The sequence below is a fragment of the Larus michahellis genome, chromosome 3 (assembly GCF_964199755.1).
Source record: "Larus michahellis chromosome 3, bLarMic1.1, whole genome shotgun sequence".
NCBI classification, from domain to species: domain Eukaryota; kingdom Metazoa; phylum Chordata; class Aves; order Charadriiformes; family Laridae; genus Larus; species Larus michahellis.
The window spans coordinates 90,659,776-90,680,662 of NC_133898.1; the positions used below are offsets into that span (position 1 = coordinate 90,659,776).

Genomic DNA, 20,887 nt, shown 5'->3' on the forward strand with positions numbered 1-20,887 from the left:
TGGGATAACTCCAGCTTCCTGGTGGTGACCCAGATCTCTGCTGGCGATGAGATCTCATCTCCGCTGGGCACGGGGCGAGAACAGCAGTTGCCTTTTCGACTGCTGATCCGCAGGCATGTTCCCATACGGTGTTTCCAGGCTCGTCAGCAGCCTTGCAGCGCCGTGGCTATTGCTGCTGACGTGCCCGTGTCTGGCGGCGAAAGGCGGGGTTTTCTTCCATGGTCTGGTTTCGTGTAGGTCTCGTAAGAGGGTGTGAGGCAACTCCAGGGTGTTTTTACATACTACTTTATGTACGTGTGAGGCAGCGTAAAAATTCTGGGAGTTTTTTTAGCAGCGACAACGTTGTATAACTGACAATTCTCTGTATCTACATTTTAATACAGTTTCCTTGCTTGGGTAGGAATAGTTGCTGCTTGCGAATAACTCCGTGGAACTGGAGGATGCAGGCTGGGAAGGCTGAGACTTGCTGGTAATTTAAAATTTGATAAGGATTGATACCGTGGTTTGTCGATGGATTTTGTCCGGCTGAGATGCTTTTTGACGGATTCCCAGGAATTCCCAGGTGTTGCTAAAAGCACTTGAGCATAGCCAATTTTGTAAGACAGGGAAGAGAAATTGTGAAGTGAGGAGGAGTCGGGGGTTTGTCTGGTTCCTTTTCATCTACGGGCTGTCTTATTTAGCAAAGAGCTTGCAGCCTCACCCATGTGTTTTCAGCACCTCTGGATCAAACCGCACAGGCAAACTGTTGGCTATCCTTGAAGGGTTTTTCCAGTGCTTCCACAGGACACAACATGGGTCAACTACTTTGCTTCACAGACCACCTCACTGCTTGCCCAAGGGACGTTTCTGAAATTACACCTTCTTTTAAGCAACTCATGGGCACAGTACGGAGCACTGGAACCAGTCTGTGAAGCTGCCTTTTCCTATCCAGGACTTGTTTTATGTTAGATGGAGTCCTTGCTGCTATAGCCAGGAATATTTGAGGCGTGTTTCTGCTGACAGTTTCGTGCTTTGCACTCCCGAGGATTGGATGTAGGGCAGTTTGAAGGGTTCCTAGCAGTGGAACTCCCTATTTACAGTCAGCGAGTTCATTAGAGCCCTAAATTATTTACCTTAAAGAATTCAATCCCTGAATTATTTACCTTTAAGGTCTCTCTTCCAGCGTTGTGCATTTGGTTGACTGTAGACCTATGCTCTATTATACGCTGTGAATGTCTAAGGCAGCATAACATCTAGGGCGGTTTCAACTATTAGCTGTTAATTTTATTTTCATACACGAATACATGACAATATTATAACTAAGGTCAGAGTGCGACTCAGGGAGATATAAAAAGGATTTGTGCAGCCCCGATTTTAAGTCTTGTGAATGCATGGACAGTTTTCGATGATGGCATCGCACCTTTCTCTTTCTGCAAGTCCCCTGCCTAGCGCCGAGCGTACAGCTGTAGCTACAAGCCCTGGGCAAACGCCTTCTTCAGCGTCTTGGTTTTTCCTTCCCATTCCGTGTTTAGCCCCAGGCTTTTATTTACGGCACACTACTCAAATCCTACTGAAGAAGTTTGTTATTTCCTCACAAACTCACTCTGTTTATCGGTGTCAGGCTTGAGGGTTTGACAAATGATTTGGGAAGCATTGCCACTTCTTTACAGGAAGAGAGTTTAAAACAAGAGGACAAAGGATCTTGAGGATCTTACAGCCTTGCCGCTGAGATGTCCCCGTACTACACAGTATTTCATGTACTGGAAACGCCGTTCCCTTTGGCTGCGAGTGTTCGTTAGTTCTGCTTGAGAGAAGGCAGGGTTTCAGGTTGGTTGGGAACTCGCCGTTAATGGCCACTTGGGAGATGCTGGGTTTACATGACTGGAGCGGCGCTGCCACAGCGCGGCTCGTCTGCCTGCGCCAGGAGAGGGGTGGCAGGGACCGGCGGGGTGGCCGCCGTCTTCGCTGACAACAGCTGTCAGAGTTGTCCCATAGCCCTGATGCACGGCTCAGGTACCTCCTGTGGTGGCAGGAGCGGGTGAAGGGCAGCGCTCGCCCGCCACGTTTCCCTCCCTTTTCAGTGCTTCGAGTCATCAGTGTTCTCTCTTGCAACGTCGCCGTGATGCGCCAAAGCCAAAAGGCAGGAAGGAAACAAATGGCCAGCAGTGTCCACCAGCATCCTAGGGGCTTGAACACGATTCATTGGCTGTGCCGCAGCTGCACAGCCACCGTGCAGCCCTCCGTGCCTAGTTGTCACTCTCTCCCCATCCTACTTCCAGTTTTCTGTCCCCCCGTTATATGAAATTTTTTGCGTTGACGTATTTTTCCCCGCCGCCCCCCTGGCCCAGCTCTTGGCTGCTCTGTATTGAGCATAGGTGGCCCCAGGCAGCCGGGGCTGCGGCAGGGAGGTCACCTGGAGAAGGGGAGAGGGTTGGTCCCTGTCCTTGCTCGGGAGGTGGCCCTGCCCCCTCGGGAGCAGATGCCAGAGGCAAAGGCCACCTCTCTCCTCTTCAGCCCTGGACTAGACCGTGCTCTTTGCTTCCTGTGGCACCTGGCTAGTCCCAGGTTTAAACTCAGAGGTGGTTGGAATTTGTTGAGTCTTTCCAGCCACTTTTTTGGGAATGGCTCAGTCAGACCACTGCGACCGAAAACTTGCAACAAAACTTTCTGGCAGACATCCGTGTCAACGACGGGCAGCGTAAATGGCAGGAAGGGTATCACAGCCGTATCCCCCATCCCATGCTGCGTTGGCTGTGTTTAATCCATATGCTTTGTTGAGGTGGGCAAGGGATGATGCACAGGTGGTTGAGTCACGTCTCCTTAAATGCAGGGGTTTGTTTTGTATGCTTTCAGAGAAAGCAATGAAGCACTGAGGTTAATGGCATTTCCAGTACTGAAAATCCAGTTGCATTTTTTCTTTACTTATGAAGCGTCTTCTGGCCATCCAGAGAGACTGGTGGGGTTTTTTTGAGGTTTTTATCTCGAGTGGGGTTTCTACCATATGGACTTTTTTCTTCCTTATTTGAGTGTGGAAATTTCTTATATGAAGTGTACATTTTGGTTCATTGGTGTATTGGCAGGAGAATTTTACACTGAAGCTTAAAGCTGCTAATATGTGAAGTGAGGAGTAAACACAGACACCAAAAGGCCCTTTCGAGAATTTTAGGTGGAGTTACCGCTTAAATAATGTTGTAGGTGCAAAGTTCAGGGAAACTGTACCATTAAGTAATTTACTGTCGATGTAATTTTGCGAGTATTATTTTTACATTGCTGCTGCCGTTATTAGTGGCATGTATGTACTGTTGAAACTGAAAGAAACTCAAGCAGCTCTCTCTTCCCCCGTATTTCTGAGTGTCTACTTGGCGTTGGTCCCGGCGCTGCCAGGCAGGATGCCCCGGGGAGAGGGCAGAGGATTTGGGTGCAGGAGAGCAATGGGCTGTGGAACCTCGGCCGCCCCTCCAAATTGTTCTCTGTCGCTTCGATTTGGTCAATGAGAAATTCTGGGGAATGGACTTTTTCTTGTTTAATATCTTTAGGACACATGGCAGAAAACAAAAGACCTAAGTATGTGCTGGGAAGGCCAGCTGCTGTAATGCAAATAATAGATAATTGTGTGCAGTTAATCAATTTTCTCTTTTGTGTTGTTTTTCACACAGAGCGATGAGGCAAGAGAGAAGTTTTTAAAAACAGAAAAATGTGATTGCGTGAACAATATTGTTGGCAGGAGGACTCGGTGGATTCAGGTAATACCGTGACACTGCTTTTTATTATGCTTTAAAAACTGGCCAGGTTTCAGGCTGACAGTGGCCCTTCATCAGGGATTGAGGAGCAGAGGAAGGTGACAAGGTATAACAACACCCAGTGGCTGCTAAATTAATTCAGACCAGGCGAGAGGGTGTGAGTGTTCCCGCAGCTCGGGTGATTGCTGAATAGGACAACATTGCTGGGGCCTCAGTAGCTTCCTTCTCTATATCAGGCTGTTGAAGCTGAGGCTGTTCTGTTTTTCTTGGTTTTGTTTTATGATGTTTTTTTGACCCTAAGAGATTCTCTAATTCACCCTCTTACAGCTGCATCGATGTAGGCGGGGAAGCTCCATGCCTGTTTTCTGGAAAAAGGTCAAATGATTAGCTGTCCCTTCAGACTGCACAACTCTGAATCTATGAATATTTCCCTTGAATTTCCCCTTTTAAAAGATTTCTGGATCAGAGCAGATCATTATCTGCTAGAAGACCCAGACCCTAGACCTTTACTGCTTTAGAGGGCTGCTGCTGGCTGTTTTCAGCGTGTGAATGGAGACAATTTCGTGTTGCATGGTTGTAGGAAACCTAATGTGTGATGCTTAAGCATGCTACTAATATGTCTGCCACAATCTTATCTTAAAATAATGGACTTTAACATATTTAGATCCTGTTTTATAGGAAATGTAAGTTGCTAGCTGAAATGCACCTCTTATGTTTTTAATCATTTTAATTATTTCCCTCACTGAGGAGGAGTGGAAGATGAAGTGGGGGAGTTTACAGTGCTAATTGCACTCCACATTGGTAATTGAGGCCAGATCCTACCCTCAAACTTCTTAGGCAATCCCAGTGAAGTCATCAGGCTTTTCACAAGCATATGGGTTTTCCCCATGTGTATTTGATTCCAGGATAAGGGCCTACAGCGTGCTTTTTTCTGCGCTGATTTCTCACACGTATGAGGAGATTCAAAAAACGTGCATCTTTTTCGACGTAGCCTCTTGGTTTCCAGCACCGACTGGAGGGGTTCTGCAGTATTTTTATCAAGAAGCAGATCAGCAGAGCTAGTTGCCTTGGACTGAGCTGCTTGTAACTGGCGAGTCCTTTGCATTCTCTTTGTTAGGTGCTAGGTGGGAAAAACGCAGTTGTGGCTTTGCATGGCTACAGGCATGAGCGAGAAGGATGTTTAAATAGCATGTGAATGGGTGTGGATTTGATATTTCCTAGAGCCAGCTTCTTTTTAGTATTAAATTGCATACTCCGGGAAGATAGTTGCTGTATCAACATTGGTATAATGACACATTATTAAAAAATCAATATCCAGTCATAGAAGCGAGTCCTGGTGTAAGCAGTTGGGTGCTTACAGCTGCGATTTGTATGTATTTGCAAATGTAATGGGCTTTTTTTTCTTGTCGCACTGGTAACTTGGATAAACACTGTATATGTGACTCATTGCAGAGTATAAACTTATTTTAAAGGAGCAAGTGTGGGATTTGCTGAATATCCTATTGCTTGCGTCCCTGAATACTTGCATTAGGTCATGATTAATCTTACATTCGCCAACCTGAGAGGAAAATTACTGCTGATCTCCCATAGGTGACTTCATAAATAAACAGAAGGATGGAAGTGCTTTAAAAACATAAATAGTAGTTAGAATTCATAAAATCATAAAGCAAGCATATGGTACAAGGTCTTCTAAACTATAACACTTGAAAGCTTTTTTGGTAGTTTCAGAAAGAGCTTGTTTAGTTATCATAGGAAAAGTAAATATTTTCATTCCTTTTTCTTCAGCTCTCTCTCATTCCATTCCTCTTTCTTTTTCTCTTTTTCTCCTTTTTTTTTTTTTTCCTCCTTTTTTCCCCCAGAATCTTCTTAATTTGGTGGGAAGGGGGGCACCAACACCCGATGTGCCTAGAAAGCCCTGTTTGGGGGCAGGAGGTAACACTGCTAGTTGTCCTGCTGTTATTAGGTTCATTCTTGAGGTCCTCCTGCAGTGCGGGGATGGAGCTGGTGTAACCCGAATCGAACGTTCCCTGTGCGCGTGTGTGCGTGAGTGAGACGCGATGGGCACAGCAGCCGCACCTAGACCAGCCAAGAACATATCTATTTTTTAACGTGGTACCCCAAGCATCGGTGATGAGGGATGCGATCCCTCTCTGTGTGTCTATGCGTGCAGGGGTGTGAGCTCATGGGGGTGGCACGACGCAGCATCCCCGCTCTCCTGCCACATCCTCGGTGGGGCGGCTGTGGTCCCCAGAGCTTCGAGCGTCACGGCGGGGAGGCGAAGCCGCTGCTTGAAAGGAGGCGAAGGAGGAAGACGGGGAGCGGAGGAGTGGGGGGCCGAGCGGGGAGGGGGAGCCGGGGAGGAAGACGCGGCTCCGGAGGGAAATACTCTGTGCTTTGCAGTTGCTTGTGTGGATAGAAACCAGATGGTGCGCTGGAACACCCGCTCGCTCGGGCGGCGGCGGAGCCAAACATATGGTTAATGGTTAGGAGAAAGAGCTTTGCGAGCCAGGGCTTTGCTGACTGCCTCGCATTACAGATTGTTGCAGTGTGTCATTACATTGCCAAACTAAGTGCTTAATACCCGCTGCGGGCGCTGGGCAGGCATTCGCAGGGAGGATGCTGAGGCTCCCCGGGCAGGGCGGGAGGCTGACATCACGTGCGTCCCCCCGCCACACCCCCCAACGCCCCCTTTCCCCACTGGAAACGCCGTAAATCTCCCCTTTTACAAGCTTAAAACCTACAGCAGGCAGTTTTCCCGTTCTGCGTGTCTTTAATCCGTTTATTTCCAACAGTGTATGGTTGGGTTTGCCCTTTTTTTTGTGCCTTTTTTTTTGGTGCCTTTTTTTTTTTTTTTTTTTTTTGGTCCCTGAGCAGCCAAGTTCACCTCGGCTGCAGCACCGCGCTTACATGCCCGGCATCTGAAGTTCCTGCTCTGGGATCTTTGGGCGACACCAGGCCCATGTTATCTAAGGAACTGCTGAGCTCATTCATCTCCTTTTCACGGCCCGCTTCCTTTTATTTTTAGCCAAATCCGTCAGGCCTGACAGGCGGGTAATTTGAGCCAGAGAAAGGGCAAAGCTCCAGGTCCTTTCCACAAAGCAATTCTTCTCCTCCCTCCTGGGAAGGCTCCAAACTTGGCCTGCTCCAGGCAGATGGATTTGTTGAGTCATGTGAGATCATTTACACAAAAACACAGCGAGGCAGTGAAAAGGAAAAAAAAGAAAAAAAAAAAAAAAGGGAAAGAAAAAAAATGTTGGGGGGGGGAAGGGGTGGGAGAGCTTGCGCTGCCGGGGCTGCTGCGAGCGTAGGAAATGTGCTGCGAGGCAGCTAGACAGAGGAATGCAGCAGATTCATTCTTGTATAAGGTAATGTCTCGTTTACAGTACAGGGTGGAGCCAGCACGGAGGAGAAATCACTCGAAAACAGATTACTCATTTAAAACAAAAATTCTCCTTAAAATAAATAATAATAATAGTATTTAAAAAAAACAACAAACCAAACAAGAAGCCAACCAACAAGCAAGCCGCGCGCACGGGCGCGCAACAAAGGCGGCGTTGTTGACAGCACCGGATTACAGTAGCGGTAAACTCCGGGCTGGGAGGTTGCTGGAAAATGAGTTTGCTCCGTGATGCAACCGGAGTTTGCTTTGTCTGGCCGCCAGCAGGAGCGGGGCGGCGGGGACGGGGGAGCCCGGCGGCTGCATCGCTCCGCTCCGTCCGGGGATGGGTTCAGGCGGTGGGGAGGGATGGAGGGATGCGGTGCGGGATCCCGAGCGGGCGGGCTGCGCTGGGGCATCGTTAACGGCGAAAATTTGGGGGGGGTGGGCTGTGGAGAACCTCTTCTTGTTTTGGTTTTGAACTGGTTATGGCATGATCGTCATTACATCAGGGAGTAAATTGCATTTAATCAGTTGAATGTTGATTTTGTTACCATTTGCAACCTAAGCTAACCCCAGCATGTTGGTTTTGGTTTTTTTAAGTGGGTGGTAAAGAGAGAACATCAAACTTGGGGTTTTTTAGATCTTGATGCATCCCGGAGAATTGGGTTGGGTTAATTTATGCAGTGTTCTAACAAGATGTGTTCAAACCTTTAAATAGACATGGACTGTATTTAAATATTGTTAATTTAACTTCCAGATACTCCAGATTTCTTAGCAAGGCAATATCTGAATATTAGTGTTTTTTCCCCCCTGATGATTAAAAATCACAGTAGTAGCAGAAACTGGAACGGGAAATTGGTGGAAAACGTGCAATCAAACAAGTCCAGTGCAAAGCATTGGATTGCATTAAATTCTCGGCTGCACTTAAGGAACTCGCGGGAGCATGTAGACGTGGGTTTGTATTTTAACTTGACCCTTTGTCCCGCTGAGCAGCATCTTCTGCAGACTCCACGGCGGTGTCTGCTGAGGTGCTTTTCCTCTGGGGAGGGGAGGGTTTGTCTGGAGCCTGCCTCCCTCTGCTTGACCTTGTCTTCCTTTTTTTCTCCTCCCGCTTCTTTTTTGCGCTTTTGTCTGAAAGACGGCTGGCTTTCCCAGCCCACTTGCCCCGCCAGGCTGTGCCGCCCAGCACGTTCGGCGTGAAGGGAGCCTTCACTTCTTGCGCTTAAAGAGTTTTCCTTACTTGGTGGAAACCTTTTGTCTTCTCTGTCTCTTGATTGGGCCGCCGCATTAATTATGTGGAAGGAGCGCTTGGCAGCACCCCGAGTCCCGGCTGGGGTCCCGTGCTGCACAAACCCGCAACGGGGTCCCTACCCCGCAGCTCACGGCTCATGTCTGGGGTGAGGATCAGCAGAAGGGTAGAAGTATAAGGATGGGAAGTACCGCCAGGTTTGGGACCTAGATCGTGTAATGAGCTGTGGCCATAGCACGGCAGCTTTTAACGAGGACAGGCTGTAGATTGCTCCGAGATCCTCAGAAAGGTCCCAGAGAAGGAGAGCATTGTTTTTTATTCTGTTTGCATAGTTACTGTAACTTTCTTTCCCTTCTTCCCCAAAATACCTAATTATCCTACATTTTCTGTTGCTGTGAGCAACATTTACCGTAGTTACCCAGAGCTGCAATTCCAGTTAAATTCTCACTTTATAAAGCTAATCTCCCAGCAGTGGCTGTGGGATTTCCAAAAGAAAAGATGGTTGTGAGGAGCCAAAGTTTTTAAGATTTTTGTCTCAGTGGACAATTCTGCATAACTCCTCTGTTAACTATTCACCGTGGTTATCAGTTGAGACCTCAGTAGCTTCATCTCTATTTATGGCACTTAGAAGACTTGTAGTTTTTTTAATTCCCCTGCAGAGTGCCCCACTCCCCAATATCTCCTTTTCTGCTCCCAAGATGCCACAAGTGTTGCTTTTTGCATCTTTACATCGGACAAACAGCCTTACTAGACAGGTTTCAGGAACTGATCATGACCTGACTATCGGGAAAATCAGCCTTACTCTTCCTTCCCTCTCTTTCACGGCCGCTCAACTTCCTCCCCTTCTTCTAAAAGTGTGTTGTCTATCAGATGCTATCAGCCCCGTAATTCTTTTATCTCGCTTCTCCTATCGCTTCCATTCTTCTGTTCCTGCTGCCTCTTCCTCTATCTCACGATTAGAGCAGAAATTTCTCTGCTGCTGGCATCTTCCCTTCTCGCACGTACCGTGGCGCTGCCTCCTTTGGGATCTGAGGAAGGATGAGTTTAGGGTTCATACGTGTTGTGTCACGTCCCATGCTTGGCTTCAGTTTGCACAGGTAGAGGGCATCGGCTACGGTAATTTTTCTTTCATTGACGCCTTCAGCAAACAACTCTCTCACCACCTCGGATGAGCAGGAGGTCCTTGGTGCCTCCCTCACTCTGCCACCTTGGTGAGAGAGGCACTGAGGACCTCCTGCTGAGGTTGCTCTTTCCAAAGCGATGCAACCCGTAGCCAGGGGTTTGCCTGCTTTCCTCCAGGCGTGAGAGCACTGTGCTTCCTTCCAAAGACCTTATTCTGTGCCCTAACTGTATAACCCTCCTCGATCTGAAGTTGTGCCAAGGAGAGATGCTCCGGGAGCGAGGTAATTCTCTACTTTTGAGCTCAATTTATCGTGCTTGACAGGATCAGATCACAATTGCCTTCTACAGAAAACTTGGGGAAACTACATAATTCTCTGCAGTGATATCTAAGATGAGTGGGGTGGTGACCTCCCCATATCACAAACGTTCGCGTATGGGACTTATGAAGTAACCTCAAAATAAATAAATCGCTAGCCTGACAGCTTCCCCCTTACAGAAAATCATGGAAGTTCTGGTGTAGTGGTGGCAATTTCCTCTTCTTCATGTATGCATCTACAGGGCATCCCAGGAGAGGCGAGATTTGTTCTAAACAGATTAATGTAAATTTCCATGGAGCTTTTTAAGGCATTAAATCTGTGTAAATTTTTCTCATCCAGCGATGAAGTAGTGCAGCGGTGAGGCGCAGGACTTTTTGTAATGTATTCGGAAACCTAGCCGTTTTCTGGTCGCAGCCAAATCCCATTAACTGTGATTTCCCTGCTTCCTTTTTCCTCCTGTCAGGCCTTCTGGATAGTGGCATCTCTTAACAGCTTGTTTGGAGAATCTGCTCTGAAAACCTCGCAGACACTCCACTCCTCTCAAAGCGAGGGAAACTTTGGGAGCAGCTTATCACCTGCTCATCGGCTGACTTCCGTTTCTGCTAGAAAGTTTCCATCGTCCGTAGACCAAACAAGCTTAAATCTCTTTCCTTTCCTTTCGGTCGAGCGCAGCAGAGGTGGAAAACCTTTTGGAGATTAAACTTTGCCTGTTGCTTTAGTGAGACGTCAACGCAGACAGCACAGCGTGTATAAAATTGGCTTATTTAATTCCCTTGGAGCATCCTTAGGGATCCTTGAAAGTTGTCTGAGAGTGTCTAGTGAGGATGTGCGAGCACCCTCTGACACTGCCCTTGCAGTAGCAGGTTTTTCAATTTTGCGTTAAAAATAGTTCTTTTAAGGCTCCATACACTCCATTAGCTTTTAGCTGATAGTTCCTGTAGTGTTACTAACTGCTAATGTGATCTTTTAGTTTTTTGCCTTGATTCTGTTATAAATTAAATTGGTGTTGCCGAAAGCCACTTCTGATCATGCGCTGTAAAAAGATCTTTTTTTACCTGTTTGTAGCCTTTGTGCAATTAATGGGAACATACTGTTGCTCTCCGTTAAATTCATTGACGTTTAATAGATATCTGTGGGCCGTATTTGGCTTTAAGTGGATGTATCACAGCTCTTGAGGCATTTTGGTGGCTAAATAGCTGGGGTTAGACACTCAGTTACTCATGCCAGTTGTTTTCCTGTGTCAATACTGAACTGTGTGCGTTACACAAATATTTTTAGTTATAACCTTGTCAGATTTGTTTAAGGAAAAGAGACGTCCGAATTTTTCAGAGGTGTTTATCTGTGAGTGAGTGGAATTATATTAATTTTTTTTTTGTCGGTTGATCAAATTATAAGTGCTAAGATGAAAGGCCCATTATTACTTACAAAAGTAAGACTTGCTTTTGCAGGAGTAGAGCAATTCGTCTTCTGTGTCTGCTTCTGTAATTGCAGCCTGTAAAGACCCTAAAGAGTCCTGCTACTCAATGATTTCCTTACTGCAACCGGTGAAAAATCAGGTTTGAAATGCATTTAACTGATGCTCAATTCCACATTTAATACCTCTTGATTACTATGGTCACAGCATAAATAAATACGTTTCATAGCTTACTCGATCATGCAAATGTTGAATGTCTTTCTCCTTCATCAGAATACTCCTTTTATCAAAGGTATCTGCTGTCATAGAGCCACAGGCTGTTGATCAGGTAAAAGGGAACGCTATATGTGGGAAAATAAACCAACACCCACAAGGTAGCTTCTTACTAGAAAATAATATTTCTTTTAGCAACTTCAGCGTGTTGTTTTCTATTTGAATGCTTTCTCAAAATTAATAATGAAATACTAAAAAATAAAGTTGTCATGCCTTCTGGGAGGATGGCATAAATAATTAACATGAGATATCTGTCTACTCATTTTCAAGTTGATTGCTTATTGGCTTCCATGTAGTACCATGAATGGGTTTGAAGCCCCTGTGGTGGGCTTGGACTGTGCTGGACCAACTCAAACTTGTTGCTGCCCTTCTTGATGTCATTCACTGCGATTAACGGTGTCTGGATGGACGGCAGAACCCACATGGTTATGGGAATTATCTTCTCCTTGGACATGCCACTTGGGGACGAGCATTGGTGAAGCTCCTTCTGCAGTTGGTGATATTGGCGGCAGCAGGACCACGTGCTGGTCTCGGGGAGGACATCTTGCATGGGTAGCACGGCGCTGCGGAGGGTACGCGTGGCACAGCCAGACTCACTCAGCTGTGCTTTTTGAGAGCGAGAGGTTAAAAGGACAAGGGTAAACCACGGTCTGAAGCAGCCTCTTGCATCTGGCGGGTCTGTTCTTGGGTGACGCTCATTTGGTTACGCAGCTCAAGTGCAGCGAGAGTTTCACCCCTGCCCACAGGCTGACAGTCACGCACCCAATGGGAAGTTATTTTTCTGCTGGGTTTTGCCCCTTCTGAGTGTTGTCATCGGAAATAACAGCAAATAAAGGGTCTGAGGTTTATGGGACATCGTGGCCTGTTCACCGCTCAAAATAAATCTTCTGTGATTAATTCTCGTTGGGGCAAAGGGAGAGAAGCGTTGTGCCCTAAACTCTGGAAAATTTTTAGTATTTAATCATAGAATCGTTTGGGTTGGAAGAAACCTTTGAGATCATTGAGTCCAACCATTAACCTAGCACTGCCAAGTCCACCACTAAACCATGTCCCTGAGCACCACGTCTACATGTCTTTTACCTCCAGGGATGGTGACTCCACCGCTTCCCTGGGCAGTCTGTTTCAATGCTTGACAACCCTTTTGGTGAAGAAATTCTTCCTAATATCCAGTCTAAACTTCCCCTGCGCAACTTGAGGCCATGTTCTCTTGTCCTATTGCTTGGGGTAAAATTAATGCTAATTTTGACCCTGAAGCATCAGTGAGTTAAGTAGAGCTCAAAGTGTTGCATTTAGCCTTCATCAGGAAACAGTGGATGGCATTGCTGGAGGAGCTGTGACATCAGGGAGTTCCCACATGCATGCAGTGGTACTTCTAGAAGAGCTAAAGGCTGGCATGTCCAAACAGAAGTGGTGACAACATGCATGTTGGTGACACATATTTTGATTTTTCAGTACAGTAGGTGGCAGGAGAGACAAAGCGACAGCTTGTCTGAGGTAGCTGCTTGCCCACATGCCGCAATACAAGTGAAGGCCGCACCACATTACACCCAATACCCTGGAAAAAAAGTGACATCGTGTTGCCAGGTGCTTTTGTGAGGTCTGTCATCTGGTGTGATAAACACGGGGACATGGGAACATTAGACACGTGTATTGCAACGCTGGCGTTAAATGCCACACTGTGCACTGTGTCTTGTGTTCCTGCGATGTCTTCTGGTAGGCATCAGGCACTAAAGATTTCATGGCAGCCTAAGCCAGTCCCGCTTATGGCTGTTCATCCTCTTTGTCTCCCCACTGCATCCTTCGCCAGGACTTCTCTCCAGCCTTCCCTCTTGCACCTGCTTTGGTGCTTATGAGGTTGTACCATGAGCGGCTTGATGGGGTAAATCCAGCCAACAGCTAACTAAACTGAAGACAAGGTTGGATTTTGGGTAGCTTAGCAGAACCGTCTCACCGCATGCTCATGAAACTAGGGCTGAGGCAAAGGAGCAAGTGACAAGAAAAAAGTGACTGACAGCTTCAGGCTGCAGTAGAGCTGCAACCTTGATATACCACCCCATCAAACTGGAGAGAAGAGGTACTTCTGTAATGGATAGCAAAGTAAATGCTGGAAACTTTTCTAAGTCAACATCTGATATTCTTGAACTTCTGGTCTGCAGTGTGTTAAGGTAACCTCAAAAGCCTGAAAAACATGTCCTTTCTAAGCATGCAAGAGTCTTTCCTAATGGAGAGGCAAACTGAAGAAGTGAAATTAGTGGTTTTCCCTTCTGTCTCTTAGAAGTATATTTCCTTTTTAAAGGTGAAAGGGATGTTCCTCATCCCACTTCAGTTAAGATGAAGAGATTGTTTCTTTTCTTATTTATGGGAGATTTGGCCTCCCATTGCACGCAAGGACAAGGTCTGCTCTGGTGCATGTGTAACTCGAGCAAAGTCAATGAGGTTGTGTTTGTAAAATGGAGACGGTGATTTGGCTCGGGGTTTGTAACTGGAGAAAGGAAGCGCTTTTGTCCGTTGATTTATAGCGAATTAGTGTATGGCTAAAATAGGTCCAACCATTTGCTGTGCTTTTTTTCCAAGGATTGTTCTCTGAAGGATTTTTGGTCATGATGGAAACAACTTCATTGTGTAGCCCTGCCAGAAGCCATTGAATTTGCCTTAGAGCCAAGAAGTGCAGACAGTGTTTGTACTTGTATACTTGTCAGAGGAACCTTTACTATACGTACCAGTTTCCAACGATGACTTTAGTCCTCCTTTTATCTGTACTTGGACATAAACTTTGAATTCTGGCATATCAAAACATGTAGTTGTATGATGGCCTAAATTCTGCATATTTGTTTGATGTGAAGCCAGTTGAGCAACTCCTCTTTGTTACATTCTGTTTCTGTGCCCTCTGGTTTCATATCATTTTTGTCAGCATCTTTTCAATACATTAATGTCGGTTTTGTCGTTGAAGCATATGGAGATTTGAACTGGTGTTGAAGTTGTAAAACTGTCGGTGCGATGTAGTGGCAAGGACAAGACATCTGTTTAGGTACTTGCTTGGTTGTCTTTGCTGGAGAGCCTGGCTGCCCCACAGATAGAACCTGAGCACATCTGGGCATCTAAAAGAGGATGAAATACCACCCTCGTACTGATGAGAAATGGGGGCAGGAACACGGTGATTTATTGAAGGTCACGGAGGAAATCAGAAAGGTTGGCATCTGGGTCTGACCCACCCCGCCCCAGGAAGCTGAATCCTGTGATTTCTAGTATGATTGCTAAGTTTGCTTCCTCTCCCTTGGGAAACATGAGGCTCTTCCCACTGCTGAGATACCTGCTCTTATCACAGGAGGCATGGGCACGTGTTTACAACTTGGGAATTAAGTTTAAGACTCACTGCCACAAAAACTGCCACATTTAGAGAGTAACCAGCTGTAGGTGTAGTGTGCAGTATTTCTAGGGGAAATGGTCTGAAGGGCACAACCAACAGTTAGTAGCTGCTCTGTTGTTGCTTTACACACAGTTCAGAGAGTTTAGTAGCTGGGACAGAGGAGGGACCTGGGTATACATTGAATTTGAGCAGCTTTTGGGCCACTCTATCCATGAAACCATGCGGTCCCATGCAAGGTCAGGTCCTTTCTCATAGAGAAGCCGTTTGTAAAGAATGGGACCTTGTTGGCCACATTTTCCTTAAATAGGCTGGTATCTTGCAGATACTGCTGTTTTGATATAAATTGTATGGCTGCAGATAGTTAATTGTTTCTGTAACCAGGTTGAACTGTGGAGTGCTCTGCTTGGTGAAGAGGATCAGGAAGGAGTTCCTATTATTTTCAAGCTGTAGCTGTCTGACACTAATTATAAGAAACATGCCATGTTGAAATAGTTATTTTTTTTAATGAATTTCCATAAGCAGCTCATAGACCGGTTTATGCCATGCTGGAAGTAGTTTGACTGCACTTTAATGTAGATACCTGGATCGGTGATTAGGAAAAGATTGTTAAACAACTGGAATTTAAATACCGGTACGGCTTCATTGTAATAATTTCCCCAAAGGCACATTGGTAATTCTGCTAAATAGAGAGTTTAATAGACTTTAATAATGTGTACTTTGGAGACCCTATACACAAAGGAATTATGCATAAAACATTCATTACGGTAAACTGCTACCTTTGCACATAATGAGGAATCTGTTGGAACAAAACCGGCGCGTTGTGTGTGGCAACACGTTGGGCATTAACAGACAGAAGTTGTTGTCACCACCTTACCTGTCGCTTCACCCGTTGCGATCAAGGTTGCAGCCCATATTGTTTTACCTAACAGTCAATGAATTAGCCGAAGTAGACATTAGTTTATTTTCTGAGAAGTCCTTTGCCGACAGGAGGGCCGTGATGGTTCTTTGTTTTCCTTTGATGTGCCCATTCAGTATCAAGAGAAGAGATACGTGATAGGAAACACAAACTAGCCACGTTTAAAAAAATAAATTAAAATAAAGAAAGAGAAGAATAACAAAAAAGCAACCTTAGCAAGCAGCTCTAAACGAGTTTAGGGTTGGATTTTGATTTGATTTCTCTGTGCGGCTGCTGAGGGCCCTGCTGGAGAACAGGCGAGAAGGAGGAAGGAGCAGATGCTTTTGGTGGAACAGTAGGGCATTTATCTCTTTTAATGAGGTAACATCATTAGTGCTGACAAAGTGCTGCAAATCAATACATGTAATGGACTGCTGCTGTCTTTCAGTAGCACGCAGGCTGTTTTACTTCTGAGCCTTCGAATCTGCTGAATCACAGGTCGGGCTTTATCTCCTGTCTGATGCTGTTTGTTTTTGGTTTTTTACCCATTTGGTTTTTCCCCCTCCCTAATCTTTGCCTTTGATCTCCAAGAACTGGAGCACACCTCCAGGATATGTGTTGGGGCAGGCAGAAGTATACTGATTTTATGAGCACGGGAACGCATTGAAATGCCACAGACGTCCCTTGCGGTGCAAGAGACCTTCTCTTTAATTGGAAAGAGTGAGGTTGCTAATGTCTATTTGAGCCTGATTCCTTCTGCCTAAAATGGCTGCAGGTTTTCGTTTTGGTGGGGTTTTTTTTTTCCCCCCTTGTCCCCTTTGCTTCCTTCTTCAGAGCAATGGTGTCATGTCAGCCACACTAATCATGTCAGCCGGTGGCATCGGTGACCCTGACATTCAGCAACAAAGAGCTGCAGAAGAAAAGAGAGAGCGAGGTGGCTGCGGCACTGGACAAGGAGCAGCAGCGGGTGGGGGGAAATGTGAAGGTCAAAGCATTTGTCTGTACAAAATCCATCAGTGTAAAAATCACATGCACGGTTGTACGCAAGGTGACCAAGGGAAGAAACGAGATGGATGTCAATGGAGATCCGTCCTTTATTCCTCACTTTTCAGATGGTAAACACGACAGCACATGACTATAATAGCATAAAAATAACAAAAATAACATCAAAACAAATCTACATGTGAAATAGCTTGGAGGTTTTAATAATGTCTCTTTTAAAAATTACTTCATTCCCCTGGAACTCCCATCAAAACGGTATCGTCCTCCACCACGAACAGGTAACATAACCCTAAGCGTTTGAGGTACACTGTCTGTTTATCAGAGGGCCCAGGAGTGACACTTGTACGTCCGTACTGATTCCAGGAAAAGAGGCTGTCGGTAAAAAAGATTCATCTGAAAAGATCACACACGTCAAAAAAAAAAAAAAGTTGTTCCTCTTTCTTTATTTATCTGCATGCCCCTCCCATCCTGGGCTTCCCAACACCTGCTTGTGGTGAAAGAATATAAACAGAATTGCAAGATTCCACAGCATTAACTGTTGCCTGACAGCTCCAGCTAAGCACTGCAAGGTCATCCGGTTTTTCCTCTTTATTTTTGTTTCTTGTTCCCTGGCACACATCCGACGAGCCTCTGCAGCATCCCCAGGTGGTACCATCCCTGGTGGAACACCTCCCCGCATTTTTGCCCTGCTGTGATGTGAAAGTCAGTCATGTTTGCCAGAGTTGATACGAATCCAGAGTTGGGGTCTCTCGTTGCCCACCCCTCTCGTTTTACCCTCAGACCGAACTGGGGGACGCGACTGAGAGCCAAATAAGCCTTTTGGTCACAGTTGGTGGGACCACATATTAGCATGTAGTGAAGTATCGTCCAGTAGTAACACTGCTGAGTGTCAGTTTGGGTTGACTCTAGGTAAGTCTCTTTTAATACTTGTTACTTTTGTTAAATTTAATCGGTGTTCCCGCTCACAGGGTACAGTCAGCATTCCTCACTGCTGAAATGAAAGCATCGTTCCCGCAAAGCAAAAATCTCACCAGCGGTTTGTTACCTCCTCGTGCTCTTGACCGTCTTCAACTGTCAGAAAGCAATGGCCAACAGATGTAGGAAAGGCATCATCTTGGGAGAGCTCTAAAGACCATTTTTTGGTTCCCCCCCCCACGTCCCTCTCCCAGAACATCCCTTTTATAAATCAATGTTTCTACACCACGTACCACAGGCGTTCTGTGCTATCTTATTCCAGCAGTGAAACCAAAGTTCACTTACACCCCTTCCAAGGTTGGGATTACAGAAACCTTACGCACATCTCGCCCTCCTCTCGCTGCAGGCACTCCAGTCCAATAAATAAATACTTGGCTGAGTTTTACTGCCCTTTACCCAGTTAACTAAAAACAAATGCCTTCTGCTTTGTTAAAGGCAAGTCATGCCTACTTCTGTTGCTCCAGCCAGCAAAGTTTCTCAACCAGCTTGGCCTCTGAGGGACTGATTCCTTTTTAGTGACTCTGAAACAGTTACCAAATCTTTCTGTGATCAACATATGAAAAGAAAATAACATAATCATGGACTCTAAGGAGAGGAAATAGCTGGTCATAGCCTTCCCCAAGTCTCCAGATGACCCACCTTTGTTCTGCTTTCCTCAGTAAAACTGGGGCAAAAGTATCGTGATGGAGGGCAAAGGGACAGGGGATGGAACGGTTTGAGAATTAAAGAGCTGTTAATATTACAGGCTCCCATGTTAAGATTATCTGCTTTTTCTTTTCCTTTTTTTCCGGTGGGTGGTGTGTTCAAACTATTTTAGCTCTGCATCTGAACTTGGCGCAGCTTCTCAAGAGGAGAAAACACAGGGCTGCCCGTTAGTGTTGTTTCAGAGCAGGCGTAGAGGTGATCCTGCCGCAGGCTCGGCCACTCGTGAGGCTCAGTGGGTACCTCTTATAGCAAACACGGGGCAAAGCGTTGATGGGGAAGGGCGGCTAGCATGCCATTGCAGCACTGGTGGGCCAAACTGTGTTTGCCCGACTTTCCTGGGTGGTCGACTGGCTTGTATGCAGCACATGGAAATAGATCTTCTGGAATGTGAAACCGTGCCTTCTGCATTTCTCCCACAAGTATTTTATAGTTTTGACTGGCATGCGCGAAGGAAATGGAGAATAATAGAAGAAAAAACTTCTATAACCCTTCAGCTGTGCTTCCTTTACATACCAAGGTTTTGCATTTAAAGTGAAAACGACCAGTCTGTGTTATTGTGTAAGTCTTTTTTTAAACTTTAGTGATGAGTTTTTTGGTAAATGAGTGAAGGGGTATTTTTATTTTTTTTTTTCTTAAACTCATCTCCAGTTTGGGTAATGGATACTTCTCTGTGTCTTCACTCAGAGAAACTGAATCGATGTGGGTTTAGCGACTGGGTAATCTAATTCTTAACAATTCAAAGGATCCTTTCGTCTAAGATAGACTTGATTCCTGGTTTTACAGAAATAGGTTGCGAAGGGATCTTGAGTGTCTGGGGATTTATTTTTTTTGTTCTTTTCTTTTTAGTAATGATGTTATAAACCAGTAAGTATCCAGGCTTTTGTAAGTCTCATATGTGAGTGCTCTACATGGGATGAGGAGAGAAGAATGTGTGATCAGCATCTCTCCTTGTTCTCTAGATACGGCTGCCATCTATTCACTAGCTCGGTGATCATGGCTCTTAATGTTTGGTGTAAGATAGAAGCAGCAGGTCTTTTCAGTCCCTTCACGGAGAGAAAAGAGAGGTCCTTGCCAGCAGGACTCCTTTCTCCCTCTGGTTCAGCTGCACAGCCTGGAAAAGGCAGCCCGCACACGTGAGGAGTTGTCCTTTCAGAGCACGTTGAGGATCCAGCTTTGGTCCGAGAGTGAATCAGCCACTTAAGGCTGAGGATCCTTTGTACTGCCAGAGAAGTCTCTTCCCTGTAACAGTGGGATCTTTGCCCTGGAAGGGAAAGCTTGAAAAGACACAAACATTTGGAAGGGCCATTGGAGCAGCAATGGTACATACGTTAACGGCAGTAAAGCACAGGGGTGAATGAGCATGTGCGAGTGACAAAGGAAATGCTTGCTTTGCCCCCAGCTCTGCCCTTGGAGCTGGCCTCGTCCTCAAGGGACACGGTCCCAGTTTTGTGAGGGATGCCCGAGCGCTCAAGTTGCTTAGCTTCTGAGTTTTATAAGTCTGGGGATAGGATTCTCATTGTTTGCAGTCCTCCACCATGAACATGTAAAAAGTATACATGTAAAAATTACCCCTGCCTTTGCAGTGGCTTTCAAATTAAACATCTTTTGTTTCATTAACACGACAGCTCCCTAGCCTGCTTTGTCAGGAGTTCACTGAGATGCTTCCCGGCGGCTTATAGCTCGTGCTTTCATCTGGCAAGAGCAATCTATAATCCAGCAGTGTACAGGTAAGGGAGCCTTTCAGAGGCTTGTGGAAAAGGAGTGATGCATTCCGCTTGATACTTAGAGAAGGTGAATATCCTGATGGTTTCCCACTGTGTTGCGCTATTCAGTTTCGAAAATTGCGGCTTGCATTTATCCTCTCAGTAGAATGAGGCACTCCTCTCAGGCTCCTGGAGGAGACCAAGAAGTGAACACTTAATTGCTTTGTGAATGATGTGAAGTCTTGGAATGCAATCTAGCCATTGCTCATTAACTAGCTGAACCTATTAAACCTGGACAGCAAGCAGGACTGACTCGGCCGCCCTTGATTGCAGGCAGCTAATGGAGCTGTGGGAGCAAGCTGTGACTGCCGAGCGGAATTGGCAGTAGACTCCCATCAACCTTCTCTGTTTTGAGCTTGCCCTACACTCCATTTAGTCTTCTGGCTTGGAGACAGATGATTTCAGAGCAGCGAGGAGGGGGGGAAGGCAGAGGGTGGAAAGCATTGTCTTCCCAGCTATGTTAGCTTTGATCTGAAGTTAAAAGCGAACCAGAATTCAAATGGCACTGGCCATTTGACATTTAAACCTGCGGGAGCAGAGAGATTTGTCATCTGGCTGTGGCTGGCTTTGATTATTGATTGGGTCGTGTGCAGATGGTTCTGTTACGCAATGCCGAAACATGAAATGCCCAAATAATGTGACTTGGCATCTCCTTGATGTTTTTTAGCTCCGAAGGAATCAGCTGCTCTTACAAAGCATGCATATAG

The 20,887-nt window shown here is 45.9% G+C and overlaps 1 protein-coding gene across 4 annotated transcripts in view; it reads left to right on the forward strand.

Moving 5' to 3' along the window:
* BACH2 (BTB domain and CNC homolog 2) overlaps positions 1–20,887 on the forward strand; it is a 203,311-nt gene that overhangs the window by 40,161 nt on the left and 142,263 nt on the right. For 2 of the 4 annotated variants that reach the window (XM_074581131.1, XM_074581132.1), the window contains exon 2: positions 3,636–3,722. The exons of the other annotated variants lie outside the window; for them this stretch is intronic. The gene's annotated coding sequence lies outside the window, so the exon portion shown is untranslated. The remainder of the gene's footprint in view (positions 1–3,635; positions 3,723–20,887) is intronic. 4 annotated transcript variants of the gene reach the window in all.